Source organism: Marmota flaviventris, chromosome 4, assembly GCF_047511675.1.
Source record: "Marmota flaviventris isolate mMarFla1 chromosome 4, mMarFla1.hap1, whole genome shotgun sequence".
Taxonomy (NCBI): Eukaryota; Metazoa; Chordata; class Mammalia; order Rodentia; family Sciuridae; genus Marmota; species Marmota flaviventris.
This window is the reverse complement of record NC_092501.1, coordinates 120,840,277-120,858,790: the sequence shown is the minus strand read 5'-3', so window position 1 is coordinate 120,858,790 and position 18,514 is coordinate 120,840,277. Positions and strand designations below refer to the sequence as shown.

Below are 18,514 nucleotides of genomic sequence, written 5' to 3'. Positions count from 1 at the left end.
TTCAGGATGGAAGATGAAATTAAAACCTTCCATGATAAACAAAAGTTTAAAGAATTCGCAGCTAGAAAACCATCTCTTCAAAACATCCTCTCCAAAGCATTACAGGAAGAGGAAATGGAAAATAACAATGAAAACCAACAGTGGGAGGTAGGACAGTAAAGGGGGGGGGAATAATCAAAGAGGAAAACAAACCATGTTTAGTAACAGAAATAAACAAATATGGCTGGAAGAACAACCCATATCTCAATAATAACCCTAAATGTTAATGGCTTAAACTCACCAATTAAGAGACACAGGCTAGTAGAATGGATCACAAAACAAGACCCAACAATATGCTGCCTACAGGAGACGCATTTGATAGGAAAAGACATACATAGGCTGAAGGTGAAAGGTTGGGAAAAATCATGTCACTCATATGGACTTCGGAAACAAGCAGGAGTGTCCATACTCATATCAAATAAAATAGATTTCAAGCCAAAGTTAATCAAAAGAGATAAAGAGGGACACTACATACTGCTTAAGGGAACCATACACCAACAAGACATAACAATCATAAATATTTATGCCCCAAACAATGGTGCAGCTATGTTCGTCAAACAAACTCTTCTCAAGTTCAAGAGTCTAATAGATCACCATACCATAATCATGGGAGACTTCAACACACCTCTCTCGCCACTGGACAGATCTTCCAAACAAAAGTTGAATAAGGAAACTATAGAACTCAATAACACTATTAATAACCTAGACCTAATTGACATATATAGAATATACCACCCAACATCAAGCAGTTACACTTTTTTCTCAGCAGCACATGGATCCTTCTCAAAAATAGATCATATATTATGTCACAGGGCAACTCTTAGACAATATAAAGGAGTAGAGATAATACCATGCATCCTATCTGATCATAATGGAATGAAACTGAAAATCAACGATAAAAGAAGGAAGGAAAAAGCATACATCACTTGGAGAATGAACAATAGGTTACTGAATGATCAATGGGTTATAGAAGACATCAAGAAGGAAATTAAAAAATTCTTAGAGATAAATGAAAACACAGACACAACATATCGGAATCTATGGGACACATTGAAAGCAGTTCTAAGAGGAAAATTCATTGCTTGGAGTTCATTCCTTAAAAAAAGAAAAAACCAACAAATAAATGATCTCATACTTCATCTCAAAATCCTTGAAAAAGAAGAGCAAAACAACAGCAAAAGAAGTAGAAGGCAAGAAATAATTAAAATCAGAGCTGAAATTAATGAAATCGAAACAAAAGAAACAATTGAAAAAATTGACAAAACTAAAAGTTGGTTCTTTGAAAAAATAAACAAAATCGACAGACCCTTAGTGATGCTAGCGAAGAGAAGAAGAGAGAGAACTCAAATTACTAGCATACGGGATGAAAAAGGCAATATCACAACAGACACTTCAGAAATACAGAAGATAATCAAAAACTATTTTGAATCCTTATACTCCAACAAATTAGAAGATAGTGAAGGCATTGATAAATTTCTTAAGTCATATGATCTGCCCAGATTGAGTCAGGAGGATATAGAAAACCTAAACAGACCAATATCAATTGAGGAAATAGAAGAAACCATAAAAAGACTTCCAACTAAGAAAAGCCCAGGTCCAGATGGGTATACAGCAGAATTTTACAAAACCTTTAAAGAAGAACTAATACCAATACTTTTCAAGCTACTTCAGGAAATAGAAAAGGAGGGAGAACTTCCAAATTCATTCTATGAGGCCAACATCACCCTGATACCTAAACCAGACAAAGACACTTCAAAGAAAGAAAACTACAGACCAATATCTCTAATGAACCTAGATGCAAAAATCCTCAATAAAATTCTGGCGAATCGGATACAAAAACATATCAAAAAAATTGTACACCATGATCAAGTAGGATTCATCCCTGGGATGCAAGGCTGGTTCAATATACGGAAATCAATAAATGTTATTCACCACATCAATAGACTTAAAAATAAGAACCATATGATCATCTCGATAGATGCGGAAAAAGCATTTGACAAAGTACAGCATCCCTTTATGTTCAAAACTCTAGAAAAACTAGGGATAACAGGAACATACCTCAATATTGTAAAAGCAATCTATGCTAAGCCTCAGGCTAGCATCATTCTGAATGGAGAAAAACTGAAGGCATTCCCTCTAAAATCTGGAACTAGACAGGGATGCCCTCTCTCTCCACTTCTGTTCAACATAGTTCTTGAAACACTGGCCAGAGCAATTAGACAGACGAAAGAAATTAAAGGCATCAAAATAGGAAAAGAAGAACTTAAATTATCACTATTTGCAGATGATATGATTCTATACCTAGCAGACCCAAAAGGCTCTACAAAGAAACTATTAGAGCTAATAAATGAATTCAGCAAAGTGGCAGGATATAAAATCAACACGCATAAATCAAAGGCATTCCTGTATATCAGCGACAAATCCTCTGAAATGGAAATGAGGACAACCACTCCATTCAAATTATCTTCAAAAAAAATAAAATACTTGGGAATCAACCTAACAAAAGAGGTGAAAGACTTATACAATGAAAACTACAGAACCCTAAAGAGAGAAATAGAAGAAGATCTTAGAAGAAGGAAAAATATACCCTGTTCATGGATAGGCAGAACTAACATCATCAAAATGGCGATATTACCAAAAGTTCTCTATAGGTTTAATGCAATGCCAATCAAAATCCCAAAGGCATTTCTTGTAGAAATAGAGAAAGCAATCATGAAATTCATATGGAAAAATAAAAGACCCAGAATAGCAAAAACAATGCTAAGCAGGAAGTGTGAATCAGGCGGTATAGCGATACCAGACTTCAAACTATACTACAGAGCAATAGTAACAAAAACAGCATGGTACTGGTACCAAAACAGGCAGGTGGACCAATGGTACAGAATAGAGGACACAGAAACCAATCCACAAAACTACAACTATCTTATATTTGATAAAGGGGCTAAAAGCATGCAATGGAGGAAGGATAGCATCTTCAACAAATGGTGCTGGGAAAACTGGAAATCCATATGCAACAAAATGAAACTGAATCCCTTTCTCTCGCCATGCACAAAAGTGAATTCAAAATGGATCAAGGAGCTTGATATCAAATCAGAGACACGGCGTCTGATAGAAGAAAAAGTTGGCTACGATCTACATACGGTGGGGTCGGGCTCCAAATTCCTCAATAGGACACCCATAGCACAAAAGTTAATAACTAGAATCAACAAATGGGACTTACTCAAACTAAAAAGTTTCTTCTCAGCAAAAGAAACAATAAGAGAGGTAAATAGGGAGCCTACACCCTGGGAACAAATCTTTACTCCTCACACTTCAGATAGAGCCCTAATATCCAGAGTATACAAAGAACTCAAAAAATTAGACAATAAGAAAACAAACAACCCAATCAACAAATGGGCCAAGGACCTGAACAGACACTTCTCAGAGGAGGACATACAGTCAATCAACAAGTACATGAAAAAATGCTCAACATCTCTAGCTGTCAGAGAAATGCAAATCAAAACCACCCTAAGATACCATCTCACTCCAGTAAGATTGGCAGCCATTAGGAAGTCAAACAACAACAAGTGCTGGCGAGGATGTGGGGAAAAGGGTACACTTGTACATTGCTGGTGGGACTGCAAACTGGTGCAGCCAATTTGGAAAGCAGTATGGAGATTTCTTGGAAAGCTGGGAATGGAGCCACCATTTGACCCAGCTATTCCCCTTCTTGGTCTATTCCCTAAAGACCTAAAAAGAGCATGCTACAGGGACACTGCTACATCGATGTTCATAGCAGCACAGTTCACAATAGCAAGACTGTGGAACCAACCTAGATGCCCTTCAATAGACGAATGGATAAAAAAAATGTGGCATTTATACACAATGGAGTATTACTCTGCATTAAAAAATGACAAAATCATAGAATTTACAGGGAAATGGATGGCATTAGAGCAGATTATTCTAAGTGAAGCTAGCCAATCCCTAAAAAACAAATGCCAAATGTCTTCTTTGATATAAGGAGAGTAACTAAGAACAGTGTAGGGACGAAGAACAGGAGAAGAAGATTAACATTTAATAGGGATGAGAGGTGGGAGGGAAAGGGAGAGAGAAGGGAAATTGCATGGTAATGGAAGGAGACCCTCAGGGTTATACAGTGGAGGAGGTAGAGAGAGAGGAGGGGAGGGGAGGGGAGAGGTGGGGAGGGGGGAGGGTGGAGGATGGGAAAGGCAGCGGAGCACAACAGACACTAGTATGGCAATTTGTAAATCAATGGATGTGTAACTGATGTGATTCTGCAATCTGTGTATGGGGTGAAGGTGGAAGTTCAGAACCCACTTGAATCAAAGTGTGGAATATGATATGTCAAGAAATTTGTAATGTTTTGAACAACCCACAATAAAAATTAAAAAAAAAAAAAAAAAAAAAAGATCTATTCTAAACCCACTCTGATAAAGCCTAAAAAAATAAAAAATTTTGACAAGATCTACAGAGGCAACAAAGTATGGAGATGAGTCTACTTGAATGAGAAAAACTATGGCATCTCACAGCCTAAAATCCACAGCAAACAAGTTCAAATTTTCAGTAATTTCAAATTTGAAATGTCAGTCAGTAATTTAATTGACTGTCAAAAACATCATGAGAAAAGAAAATTATGAATAATAACCCTAATTAACATAAATTCACCCCCCCCAAATTTTAGCAAATAAAACTCAGTAATATTTCTTAAAAGGTAGTAAACATATCATGACTATGTGGGGTTGATCCTAGGAATACAAGGCTGGTTTAACATTTACAAATTATATAATTTATCACTCTACAAAATAAAGGAGAAAAATCATATGATAATCTCAATGAAGAAAGAAAAATTTCTCAGCAAATTAGGAACAAAAGGAAACTTTCCAAAATTAATAAACATCATATTGGATGTATCTATATAGCAAATATCATAGTTAATAGTGAAATACCAAGTGATTTCCTCTAAGACCGGAATATGGCAATGATGTCTGCTTTCACCACCTTTTCCAATATTATATTGGAGGGGCTAGCTAGTGAAATAAAGAAAGACAATGGAAAAAAGAGATAAATATTGAGATGGAAGAAATAAGATTATCTCTAATCACAAGTGGCATATTATCTATATAGAAAAGCCTAAAAGTCTATAAAATACAAAGAAACAAGCCAAATTAGTGTATAAATTTAATAATGTCTTAGGCTACACTCAAGTTAAAAAACAACTTTATTTCCATACGTTAGCAACAACCAACCATGAAATAAAAAATTTAAAAAGACATTTAGCATAGTATCAAAAACATAAAGTATTTTAAAATAAATATAACAAAAACCTAAAATTCTTGTGCATTTAAAACAGTAAATTCCTGTAGGAAAACATTTCAGTATTCGAAATAAACAAAGAGATATACCATATTTACAGATTGGCTGTCACAATATTGTTTAGATGTTCATTTTCTCCAATTTGGAACACAGACTCAAGGCAATCCTTACCCAAATCTCCAGAGTCATTTTTCTAGAAATTGAGAAGCTGACTTTAACATTTACACAGAAATCCAACAAATCAAACAAACAAACAAACAAACAAACAAAATACCCTAGATTAGTCAAAACAATTTTGAAAAGAAATGTTGGAGGATCTATACTATCTGATTTCATGATTTTCTAAGAATGCTACAGCAATCAAGACAATATGGAATTATCAGAAGTTTAGGCATAGAATCAGTGAAACAAAATAGAAGATTCAGGAACAGACTCACACATATATGATCAATCAATTTTGAGAAAGACAACAGGATAGTTTAATAGGAAAGAGAATTTTTATTTTTAATAAACAGAACTGTAACAACAGATATCCATAAGGGAAAGAATTAGCCTTGATCCCCTACTATGTATTACATAGAAAAATTAATTTAAAATGGGTCACAGATAGAAAAGTCCAAACTAAAAATTTCAAGTCTCTAGGAAATAAGGCAGAAAAAAATATCTATGTAATCTTAGGATAGGGAAAGATTTCTTAGGATAGAAAAAGTACTAATCATCGACTTCAAAGATGATAATTTGAACTTCATCAAAATAAAGAATTTCTTCAAATTACACCATTAAAAAATGAAAAGGCAATCCGTAGTCCAGGACAAATATTCACAATGCTTATATCTGACAAAAAAACTTGTAATCAGAATATACAAAGAACTCCTACAACTCAACAATAAGAATACAAAAACCCTATTAAAATGGGAAGAAGATTTAACACTTCACAAAAAAAAAAAAAATACAAAGAACTTTTGCACCTTAATAAGAAATCAATAAGAAGACAATCTATTAAAAGGGAAACATACACACACACACACACACACACACACACACACACACAGAATTCAGAATGGTCCACGATGACATGAAAAGATGCTCAATAATTTTATTCATCAGGGAACTGAAAATTAAAATCATAGCAATATATCATTTCACACTTATCTGAATGTGAAACATTAGGAAAAAAAAACCTCTAAGTATCAAACGTAGTTAAGATTGTGGAGCAACAGGAGGGTTCAGACATGGATGGTGGAACATGAAATGTCACACCATTATAGAAAATATTCTGGTAGTTACAAAATTAAGCATATGTGATTTACCCCAGCAATTGCACTTGTTGGTATTTATCCTCTCTCTCTTCAAGATAAAAAACATGTCCACCAAAGTGTTGAATGCTAATGTTCACAGACACCTTATTCATAAGAGTCTAAAATTGTAAACAGCTCAAATGTTCACACAGGTGAATGGGAAAGGATGGTATGGTCATATGGTAGAATACTGCCCAGCAACAAATGAACAACATATAAGCAGAGGAAAGGGAAATACACGGAATATCATGGATGCATCTAAAAAGTATGGTACAGCAAGGAAGAAGACAGCTACAGAGAACTTGTTTGATTTCATTTACATAAAAATTGAAAACAGGTCAAACCAATGTATAGTGATAACATTCAGATCAGGGGTTTCCTAGAGTGGGATTGATGCAGTTTAGCATTGAGGGAACTTTCAGGGGGTGATAGAATTATTCTAAATCTTGACTAAGGCGGAAATTTTATGGAAATACATACTTGTCATACTCCATTGAGCTGTACCCTGATAATATATGCCTTTTATGCTATGTAAAACTTGATTAAAAATGAATAGCCTTTAATAGTAAAAATTACCAAACAACAACAAAAATAAAGCCTAGAGGAATTCCTCTTTGAATGAGTCTTTTTTATTGAAGGAAACTAATTTATTACTTACCTCCAAATAGTTATAGAGAATATAAAATATTGAATAGTAATATCATAAAATTTAAGGAGAGTGCAAGTTTCAATTCAAATACAACTATGATTAAACCTTTTCACATTAGCAAATTTAAACTTCACAAAAGCAGGAGACAGGCATTAACTGCCTCATTTCTATATTAAAGAAAATGAGCCTCAGAGAGGTTGAATAGCTTGCCTAGAGTCATCGTAAATTAGAAGATGGGAGTCAAACCCAGATATTTTGGCACTAAATTCAATGATTTCCCCTGTACTATGTTGTTTCTCTTCTCATGCATCCCTTTTAAAATATTTTCACGAACCAAAGATAACAGTATCCTTTCCGTTTCTAGGCCTTAAATTGCATTTCCTTTGATGTTATTAGATTGAAAAAGGCACTGAGTTTTTTTTTTTTTTTCCCTCCTGAAATCTTCTCAATCTCTGGATTTCCAGAGGTGCTGGGATCTTTATCTTCCTTGCAGGAGGTATGGAATCTTTGAACAATCAAATTAGGTTGAATCTCATGTTAGCATTTTCTCTTCCCAACCTGCATTGCTGACGAAGGTAGAAATTGGTACAATATTTCTGCAGAGCAATTCAGCAATACATATTAAAACTCTTAAAATGTGGCATATCCTTAGATTGAGTAATTCACCTTCTGGCAATCTATTCCTAGGAAAGCATTAGAGCTGTGTGTATGGATATGTGTATAAGAATGTTCATCCTAGCATTACTAACAATAACAAAAATTAGAAACAAGCTAAATGACTGCCTCCCCCCTCCATTATTCTGTCTCTTCTTTCTCAGCAACAAAAATCCTGGTTTGTGAATAGGTATGTGGCCAGTGACTAAAGCATTAGATGTCTCTGCCCTCCCTTATAACTATTTCGTGGCTATTAGAAATGTATGTGAATTCTAGAAATCTCCTTGCAGGGTCACACTTTTCTTTGACATGTTTCCTTCCAGATTCCTAGATTGTGGATGTGATGGTTGGGTATAAAGCACACCCATTTTGGAACATGAGTCATCACACATGTGGGACAGTGAGATACAAAGAGTCTGAGTCCTTGCACTATGAGAATCACCCCACAAAAGCCTTAATTAAGTTTGCATGACTGAAAATAAACTTTAATCTAGCTGAATCACATATAGTATCTGCATGTGAATTTTCTGTCCCCCCACCCAAAATTGAATCCTAACACTTAAACTGTTCAGTAGCAAAGGGATGGTTAAATGCATATGGTCTATGCATAAAAAAATTCCAAGGAACTTTTCAAATGACCTTATACAAGAGCATTTATTTATCTATTTTTGTTCTAATTAGTTATACATGACAGTAGAGTGCATTTTGAAACATCATACATAAATGGAGTATTTAGTAACATGAAAGAGCTTACTATAGGACTAAGAAAAAAAGAACAGGCCACATTCAAAAGCAAGGATAAGTTCTTTGCAGGTATATGCAAAAACAAATACTTTGTTAAATACGTAGGTATATTTGTGTGCATGCATGTATCTCTATAAATGCATATTGTGCATACACATATGTTTATTTATTTATAAAATGTTCCTCCTTAATATATATGACCAAAATGTTGACAGCTATTATGTTTTAGTGTGGAATTTTAGATATATCTATGTTTTTAATATGAGGTTTTCCTTTTTCATATTAGTCATGCATTAAATTAGTTATAAAAATGAAAGAATACTTCTCCAAAATAATGCAAGTTTAATTGTGATTCACCAATTTCTAAAGAAAACGCTATGCTAACATATGCAAAGAAAGAAGAAATTAATATGGAATGAGTCTTGTCCCTTTACCGTGTGCATTTCATAATATATGCTGCGATTGCATATTTTCTTATGTCGATGCATGAATACTTATGATTACTCTTTAAAACTCTAGGCAAGGCAATTATTTAGAGTATATACTTTATAACTCCTTTTCCAACAGAATGTGAAGCCGAGGGACATTCTAAAGATGACATCTAGCGGTTGCTGTGGTAACCTTACAGACTGCATTTTAGAAATCTTTTATGTAAGTTTATAGCATTGGAATTGACTTTACAACTCAGGAAGAAGGCAGTAACTGGTGGCTATTAACCCTTACAAACTGTATTTGTGATTATACTCAGCTTTAAAGAGAACAGGGGAGTCACCATGGAGGTGTGTAAGAATAGCTCTAAAATGATTAAAGGAATCTAAAACCTGTGTTAGAATTTTCCTGACAGTCTTAAAGAACTGTCATGCCAGCTAATAATTAAAGCTCATATTTATTCTAGAGCACTTGCTGTGCAGCAGGCATCATGCTGAATCCTCCATAAACACTGTCTTGTTTACTTCTGATCTCCAACTGAAACCTTAGAATAATCCTGCAAAGTAATACTATTGCTATTTGACAAAAGACAACAAAACTGAGACTTAGAGAATTTAGGAGAATTGTCTAAACCCATATTGTTAGGACATGATTAGAACTCACGTCATCTGTCTTCACTCTTAACCACTGCTTTATCCAGGTGCTTGCCCTGATACCTGGTCTGGATCTGTTCTACACGTACCCTTTAAAGGGAGACACGACGATCATTCAGGTTTGTCTGGTCTCATCTTAATCAGTGACACTTATTAAATAACAACCACATTGAACATGACGCTGTTGTGATTTCTGAAAGCCTGATGTCCACTTCTTATGAAATTATGGTACACAATCAAGCTTACAAGAATAATTGTGCACACCACACATTTATTTTGAAGCCTACCTATAAGATAAGGTAGATGGCTAAATGGGGTAGGTCTAATAAGTGCAGTAGGAGAGTTGCATCAGCAGTGAGTGGACACTTCCCAAAGACCTGGCCTTCGAATAACGTCTAAATTCTAGCTGTTGGGAGGGCAGAATTGGAGGTGCTACAGTGCTGTAGCACTGTTTAAAATGCAGATCTAAGACCCTACTCCAACCTACTCAGAATCTTCATTTTAAGAAGATCCTCAGGTGATTTCAGGCACATTAAGGTTTGAAAAACACTGTTTTAAAGACTGTTTTTGTACAGCACTCAACAGCATTTGTGGCAGGAATTGCACTGAGGTCACAGGACAGCATGAGCTAAGACACAGTGGTGGGAATGAATGATGCAGTTCCAGGGAAATGTCGCCTCTGGTGGAACCATACCTTAAATCAGAAGAAGGAGAGTTGTGGGAAGATAGGGCTGAATTCATGGAGGGGCTCTTCTTGTTCTAGAAGTGATGAGGATAACTAAAAGTTTTTGATCTGGAAATGATGTAATGGTATTTTTTTTATCTAACAGCCCCTTAAAATTTATAAAGTATTTAAAATTTGTGATAAATTTGGAATTTAACCTTTGGGTAAAGTGCTGCTCTACAGTCTTCACATCACCAAAAGGAAAAAAAAAATCTATTATTAATAGGTATTCAGTTTATGGCGGTTATTAAAAGAGAATGGCGCAGACCATGAAAGCAATCAGAATCACTTGAGAATTCTACACCTATCACCATTCCCCGACAGGGGTTTGATAGTTAAATTGATCTAGGAGATTTAAAAGCCCACATGGCCTTGTCCTTCATGAGAAGATGGAACAAGAGATGACGTATTGGCTCACTGTTTTCTGGATGGGTCAGGCTCTCCTTTGCTCTCTCAGTCTGAGAAGGGCCCCAAATCCCTTCCCTCAGGCTCTTTTGATGAGACAGAAGCTATTTTGTAAACCTGTCAGATGTCCTGAATAAGGGAGCCAAGAACAAGAGAAACAGATAAGAGGTGCATCTCAGGCTTGAGTGGGGGCCTTGTCTGCCTTGAATTAAAGGACAAGGGAAGAGGATTTTGGAAGGGCGGGTGAGTCAACTGAATGGAATCTTCATCTGCAGGCTGACAGCAGTGTTACAGACACAAAATGTGTCAACAGAGACATCCAATGACTGGTTGAGAAACAAAGACAAGGAACGGATAAGTACCACTGGACACAGAATGCTTCAAATCAAGGGTGAGTGCATTTATCAGAACAAGTGTCTCAGAGGGAAAGGTAAATAATCCAGATTTCTGCTCCTGAACTTGGTCCTGGCTAACCAGGATATATATTTTTTTGCCACCAGTGGGCAACTTAACCAGTTTCCTGAAGGAAGCTCACAGACTGATGCAATCACTGAGTCCTGCAACAAGCCAGATCCTGGGAGGGTATGCACCATTATCTGTCAGGAGTAGGTGAGATTCCTTGTGATCTGCCAACCTGTGTGATCCATTGAAACCTCACTCACACATCTAATCAGAGATAACTGCAATTAAAAAAAAATAACACTTAGACCTTCACCTAATGGTCATGATCCATAGCATGTCTTGTTGGCCAGGAGATGCAAGGACTTCCTACCCCGGCTGAGGTACATGTTCTGAGGTCAGCCATTGTAGCCTCCCTAGATCCTGGTCATGGGGATGGTATTTCTTGACCTTTGCCCTGTGTGACCACATGGGAGCTGGGCATTAGGAACAATATTTCAGGGGTTTCACCAAGATCACAGGCCATTTTTAAATTTGGGGTTCAGCGCTATGAGAGTCCCCCCATTTTTTTTGGCCGGGTAAATGTTTAGTATTTGCACTTATCAACTCCACAATCAAAGCTGGGGGAAGGGTTTGGATTTACTCCTGGCCTAGGGATTCCTACTCTGAGCAACAAGTTTGAATGTTTTTTTAGTTTAAATGACTTCCATCTGGGTCCTGTCAGAGACATTTAGAGCAATTTTTTTTTTTGAATGGGAATCACAGCTAATATGTCCCTTTGCTTCTAGCCTTCATTCCAAGGTATGGATTTTTACTGTGAGGCTATTGTCATTTTTCTTCAGTTAGCTATGCCATACTTAGGGGAGTTTGGAAGTGAATGTGGGGAGTCTAGTCTTGTGAGGCCTCACTCTTCTTGATTATTTTTGTTTTTATTTTCCTGCACTAACTTGAGTTTGATGGAGAAATTTTTGCCTTATCTACCAAGATTCTCAACTCTTAGCCCTCGTGTTGACCTCTGTCAGAAGAGTCTATTTTAGTGATATCATATTTTTGTCTTTTTCTGTTTCAGAGGAACCAATGTTAAGTTGAAGACTATCTTTTTTCTTATAAATGTAGTCAAGCCCTCCTAATCTCTGACCCCTGTTCTCTGGCTTTAATAGACACATGATCTGAGTCCCAGAATAGAAGTAGCAACTTCCCAGCAGCTGTGCAAACATATAGCAAGAATGCAGGTCAACCTTTCAACTTACCATCTGTAGGTCCCCACTGACCTCTTCTATGTATCCCTTCAACTAATTTACTCAGGCTAGGGTCTGTTACTAATAATTTCAGAGAAGCAACTAACTACTGATTGGCTTCAACATAATAGTGGAACTCATTGTTTTATGTCAATGAAAAGTTCAGTAAGTGATCAAGAATGGCTGGATATAAGTGCTCAATGCTATCTTGGCTTTTTTTTTTTTTTTTTTTTTTTTTGCAAAACGTTGACTTTACTCTCAGTAAAGCACTCTAAATCTAGTAGTTTCACAGCCCAGTTTATATTTTCTGATTTTGGCAACTCTCTGAATGACTTGAGTTGGGACACTTTGCATCTGCCTAAATCAATCACTGAAGCTAGTGGGATGAAATGTTCTAATTTGGCTAAGCGTGGGTCAGGTCACCTTCCTAGCATCAAGAGTGGGGAGTCTATCTATCCTACTTACATGGATGGACTTGGTGAACAGATGGCTTCTCAAAAGAAAACTGGAAGCTGAGCAGGCAAAAACAAGTGTCCTACATTTCTTGATTGGTCAGTATTGAAGCTAACCCAAGACACCAGTTTTGTAACATGTGGCAGGACCAAAGTCTCAAATATTATTCAATAAGTTTCATTTATTATAGAAGTCTCATATAACCATTCTAGACACCAAGCCTATGGTTCTTCAGTTTTCTAATTTTGAATTCAAATGATCTTATGTGGTATTTCACAGAAATGGTATAAGCTGGGGGGATAATAAATATACCCTTAAAGAAATAAATCACAATATAATGTGCAAATGCCTATAACAAAGAACACAGTTGTCTTTTGAGATTCCACAAAGTGTTAAGCATTGAACTTCTTTTTCTTCCTGTATTTTCTTATTTAAATTTCAAAGCAACTCTTCAAAGAAGGCATTCTTACCTAAAGACATTGAGGTTTGGAAAGAGGAAATTCTTCTGTCTTTGGTCATTTAGCTAATGAGTATGAGGAACCATTGGGAATTCTATTTGGAAATACTGCTTTTCTTTGTAATTAGGAGATTTGAGAAAGTGTGACCATTTTTTTTTGTTTAAAATAATGTATTTGTTTTTCATCTTATCAACCCCTTAGAGCTTATCTGTCATGAAGTTCTACCAATTTTTTTCCACTGCAATGTTCCTCAGATCTTCTTGCAATACTTCTTCCTACTCTTTGTTCAGGCTTTTGACATCTTGTACCTAGATTGCCAAGAAACTTCACTGGTCATCTCTTTGCTTCCAGTCTCTCTAGTTCATCTGGCTGCCCGGTAAGTTTTGAGGTAAGCAGAAAGTGTATACCATTCAATAATGGCTTAATAAGTTATTTAATAAATATTTATTCAGAGCCAATCATTGTGTTGGATGCTGATTTGAAGCTTTAAATAAAATGCAATTCCTTTTGAGAATTTCAATATTTAGGGAAGGCAATTAGATACATTATTTATTATAATAAAATACACATCAACAAGCTCTTGCTCCATAAACCACAGTGTTTTATCACTTCTGCTTTGGAAGTATTGACAATTTTTACCTTAGCATCAAAGTCTTCCTCAATAGTGCCACACATTTAAACTTGTTCTACATAATGTCCTCCTTGAGCCATTCATTCTAGTCAACTGGTCTACTTGGTGCCTGTACTCCTCTGTGCCTGTACTTCTCCATGTCTTATTCACATGACTCCCAGGTTCTTTCCATCCCTGGCAATTTTAAGACTATAATCTAACTTTTAAAACTCTAAGATCACTTCTCATTTGTACTTGATATAACTGTGTTGTTTAGCACTTGTGACCATCTCTGTATTCTGATGGTAAATGTTTAAGTATTTTCTTGTAACAAGGCTGTGTATTTAGTGTATCATCAATATGTGATCAAATAGCTGTTGATACAACGCCTGAAAGTGCTGTAATTAGTGATGGATACCAACATTTGTGCTGAGTAGAAAAACAGGGGTTCAGCTTAGAGGAAAGTAGATGAGGATTAAAATAAGCACAGATAAAAATTGCTTCTCAATCACTACTCTTTTAATTTTTTCCTTGCTTTACTGTATTCTCTGGTGTATATAGGTGTGTGGGGGACCCTCCTCCCTTCAAGGTGAGAGGGACACAAAGTTTGATCTTTTAGCCCATAACTGAAGGTCAAGGGGCAAAGTCAATCTCATTGCCTCACTTGGAATTTGAGGCATAGTTGGACCAAAACAGTAAAATGTTTTTCATTATTCATTTAATTTCCTTCATGCAGAGATATTAATAAAATCAGTAATTTAAATTAATAGTTTTATGTAGAATTTGGAGATTACATAGTTTTGATGATATCTTTATTAACATGATGATCCTTATGGGAAACTTTTTTCTAAGTGAAGATTATACCATTTAGATGCTTATTTTATGTTAAGGGGAACTTGTGATTAGTGTTGATACTCTCTGGTGGATTTCTGTGATTATTCTCTGGGATAAAGCACTTAAGTAGTTGATAAAATATCATTTGTTTCTATGCTATATTTGTAGATGGTATTTTGACTGACTTCAGGGCTGAATTATTTTTCCTAAAATGATTTTCCAAAAAAGACCAGCAATTTGCTAATAATTTTTCTTATAAATGGCTGCACAGTCAAGCCCTAATAACAAACTGATTATGTAATGGGGTAACAGGAATATGAGCGAATGATACTTCTTATGAGATAATTTAAGACAATTTCTCTGTTTTGGAAGCTTATACCACTAATGATTGACTTTAATTTTTTCAGGGTATGATTTTCAAAAAGAAAAATACAAGGCTGTTAGGTTGATTTGTTTTCTTTCGAACAGATTTAATTGCTTCAATTTCTGGAACTTACTCCTTGAAGACAGCAGCATTGCTTTTGATAATACTTTACTCATTCAGCTTCAGAATGTTTGTTCAATTGAGAAACGAAAATGTGTCTCAGCATAGAACATAGAATGATTTTTTTTTTCTAAATGACACTAAAACTGTTTCTGGCCTAGGGAAGTATTAGTTCAGGATCCTGTAAAAAGTTGGTGCTTTCTCTGACACATGGACACAATAAGCCAGCCAAATTTGCTCAAGAGCAATTTCCTATGGCTTAATTTTCCCCCAAACATATATTATTATGTAAACAGGAAAGAAGAAAGTTTCAAGGGCACAGACACTATTCTGAATTAGAAAGCTAATTTCCCCTCCATGTTATAGATGAAAGTAACTTTAGTTTATATTCAAGGTTCTCTCATGTGTAAAGAGAGGCACATTGATGTTATGTGTTCAGCAAAATATAAAATCTTTCATTTAAATGATCAGAATGTAAATCTTGTGTTATGCATCTGATATGTTGACATTTTGGGAATCCACTAGCACATTTTTTTCTCCCCCGCCCCTCTGCCCCCAGGAACAAAGGTGAACTCTGGAGGGAGTTCACCAATTCCTCTCTTTATAAAAACGAACTGCACAAGAGGAACATATTGTTGCTTTATTTACATGTTGGTCTCCTCTTGACCCAGTTGTTTGTCTCACTTTATCTTTGACTCCAACAGAGATCAAAATATATTTTATGGACTTACAGTGTGGCAATATGCTGGCAAATGGGAAAAAAGCAACATAAAGCAAATTTCTGCCATGGTGCCTTTAATTTTGAGACAGATTTTTATCTAACAGAACCAAGAGAATGGAACATGAGAGTACCAGAAGCTCGGGGCTGTAAACACAGCTTCCGGATGACACATCCCTAGGGGGACTGATCACACAGTTTCTATATTATTCAGCTTGTCACCCTACCAGCACATAACTGATTTTTGCCTCAGAAAATGTCTCTTTCCTGAAATTCCAGCTGTCCTTCATTCATAAAGCAATGTTTTAATAAGGTGGTTGTTTGCTACAAAACAATAATAGTCCTAATAATGAATCACTAACAGCATAGCATATTCCTTACCATGGATGGTCTACATGATGCTAAACAGCTGGAGGAAAAGTGGGGGGAAATGCAATCAAGCATTTAAACATCATCATTGGATGTTTCCAAACAGAAGCTTCCAGATGTTTAGCATTGTGGAAGTAATGTTTGATTGCCTGCCCTTTTCATATTTTATCTGGATCTTTTGATGTTCTTTAGATGGAGTCTTGGACTCTTCTTCCTTTTCAGTATCCTGAATAGTTTTTCTGATCATAAATGGCAACAGCAATGTTGAAAACTAGCAAAGGCTAAACCTGGCAGGAATTGTTTGAGATAAGGAAGAAGAGACTTGGACTGTGGTTAAATGGGTCCCTCTCCTGGCTAATGTATATGGAAGCATGCAATTTCTAAGGGAATATTTGAAGCAGTTTCAGTTTTCAGTTAAAAGATATGTACGAATTAAGATGCTTAGTAAAGGGACCTTATTTTCCCTGAGATCCAGAGGCTGAATAATAAGGAACTTCCTTTGGATATTCAATTCAAAGAAAGAAAACAATCTAATATGCTGTTGAGTATACAGGCTTAAAATGAATCTGATCTTTCTAGTGCTGAAGTAGAGCTATTTCTTTTTTTCAGATTGATGTTTTATCATGCAAAATTAAAAGTCTAGAATAAACTGAGTTCTAGCCCCCCTCAACCATTTTTTAAGGATCTCAGAGTATCATACCAAAATTAACTCCTGCTTCCCACTGTACTTCTCTCACATATCAGTTATTGGAACTTAGCATAAAAGTCATTGCCAAATGCTCTGCTAATTTAAAACCGCTGAAAATTAATGATCTCATCAAAGATGGCTCAGTTTCAGAATGGGATTCATAGGTCTTGGTGCTAAAATAAATACCAATTCCTACCTAAGAGTGAAAGAAAAAAAAAATAGTCACTTACTGACATGTCCCTGCAAGAATGGAGGAACCAAGAAAATCTTGGGTATGTTAATAACTCAGCTTGTTCACTGATTCAAGATGACTAGTTAAAGAGCACTGTGTACTGATGATGACTCTGTGGCATGAGGAACAATGTCATCATTAACATGTGGGACTGCTTAGCATTTAGAACACTTCACACATAAAGTGAAGTTAACACAGGACTATTTATGTGCTTTAGACAGATGGTTTAATGTTTCTTTAGCCTTCAGTCTATGAGGCCACCCGTGGTTTTCTTCAGCCAAAGGCTTTTAAAATATAATTGATCTGCAGCCATTTTCTAACAAGTCCGACTGCAATATATTTCCCTAAGTCTTTCTCTCACCCTTAACTATCTCTTGCAATAGTTTGTGACTGACAAACCTCCCTGACACTGATTCCTCACATTTAAGCAGCTATGGACATAAAAGGAGATGAAGGGAATGAAATATCATCATTAATGGTTTGTTTGCTATAGAAAAGCTATTCAGATGATTACTTTGGAAATTGGTTCTCCCCTGATTAGACATTGCCTTGCTCTGGAGAAACTGTTGCCCAAGAAACCTTCAATACACGCAATGACAACCCAGCATAGATAGATAACTGTGTAGCAAGGATGCATTACACTGAGTATATATGTTCATCTCAAATGGTAAAGGAGAAGAGCAACTGTACCTCTGAAGAAGAGGTAAAAGGTACCAGCTTAGGAGGGAATAAAGAGGCTGCAGATCCCCTGATCTTACTATCAAAGCAATAGAGTAGTTACCTGGGTGAATCAAGCAGGACATATTTGTATAGTGCAAACTTTCTGTGGGCTCTTAATGACCCCCTACACGGCTCTAGCCTCTCTTCATCTCTCCAGGCCCTTTTGTGAGTCTTTTTAGGGGAGCAACGTGACCCAGTAGTTTGGGGACTCCTGAGATTGGCCTGAACCGATGCTTATTTGCATGCTCTTGTCTATATAACCACCTCCATTGGGGTTCTACAGAAGCATGTTTAGGCCTGGGGCAGAGAAAAGTAATTACACAGCAGAGAGGATTTAATGATTAGATGTGTTTAAGGGAGCAAGTGTCTCCTGGCTGCACATTCCCATTCAGGAGGGCTTGAG

General features: G+C 36.1%; 1 pseudogene; it reads left to right on the top strand.

Annotated features, from left to right (window-relative positions):
* Positions 1 to 18,514, top strand: part of LOC114087260 (protocadherin-8-like) — a 134,603-nt pseudogene that overhangs the window by 113,764 nt on the left and 2,325 nt on the right.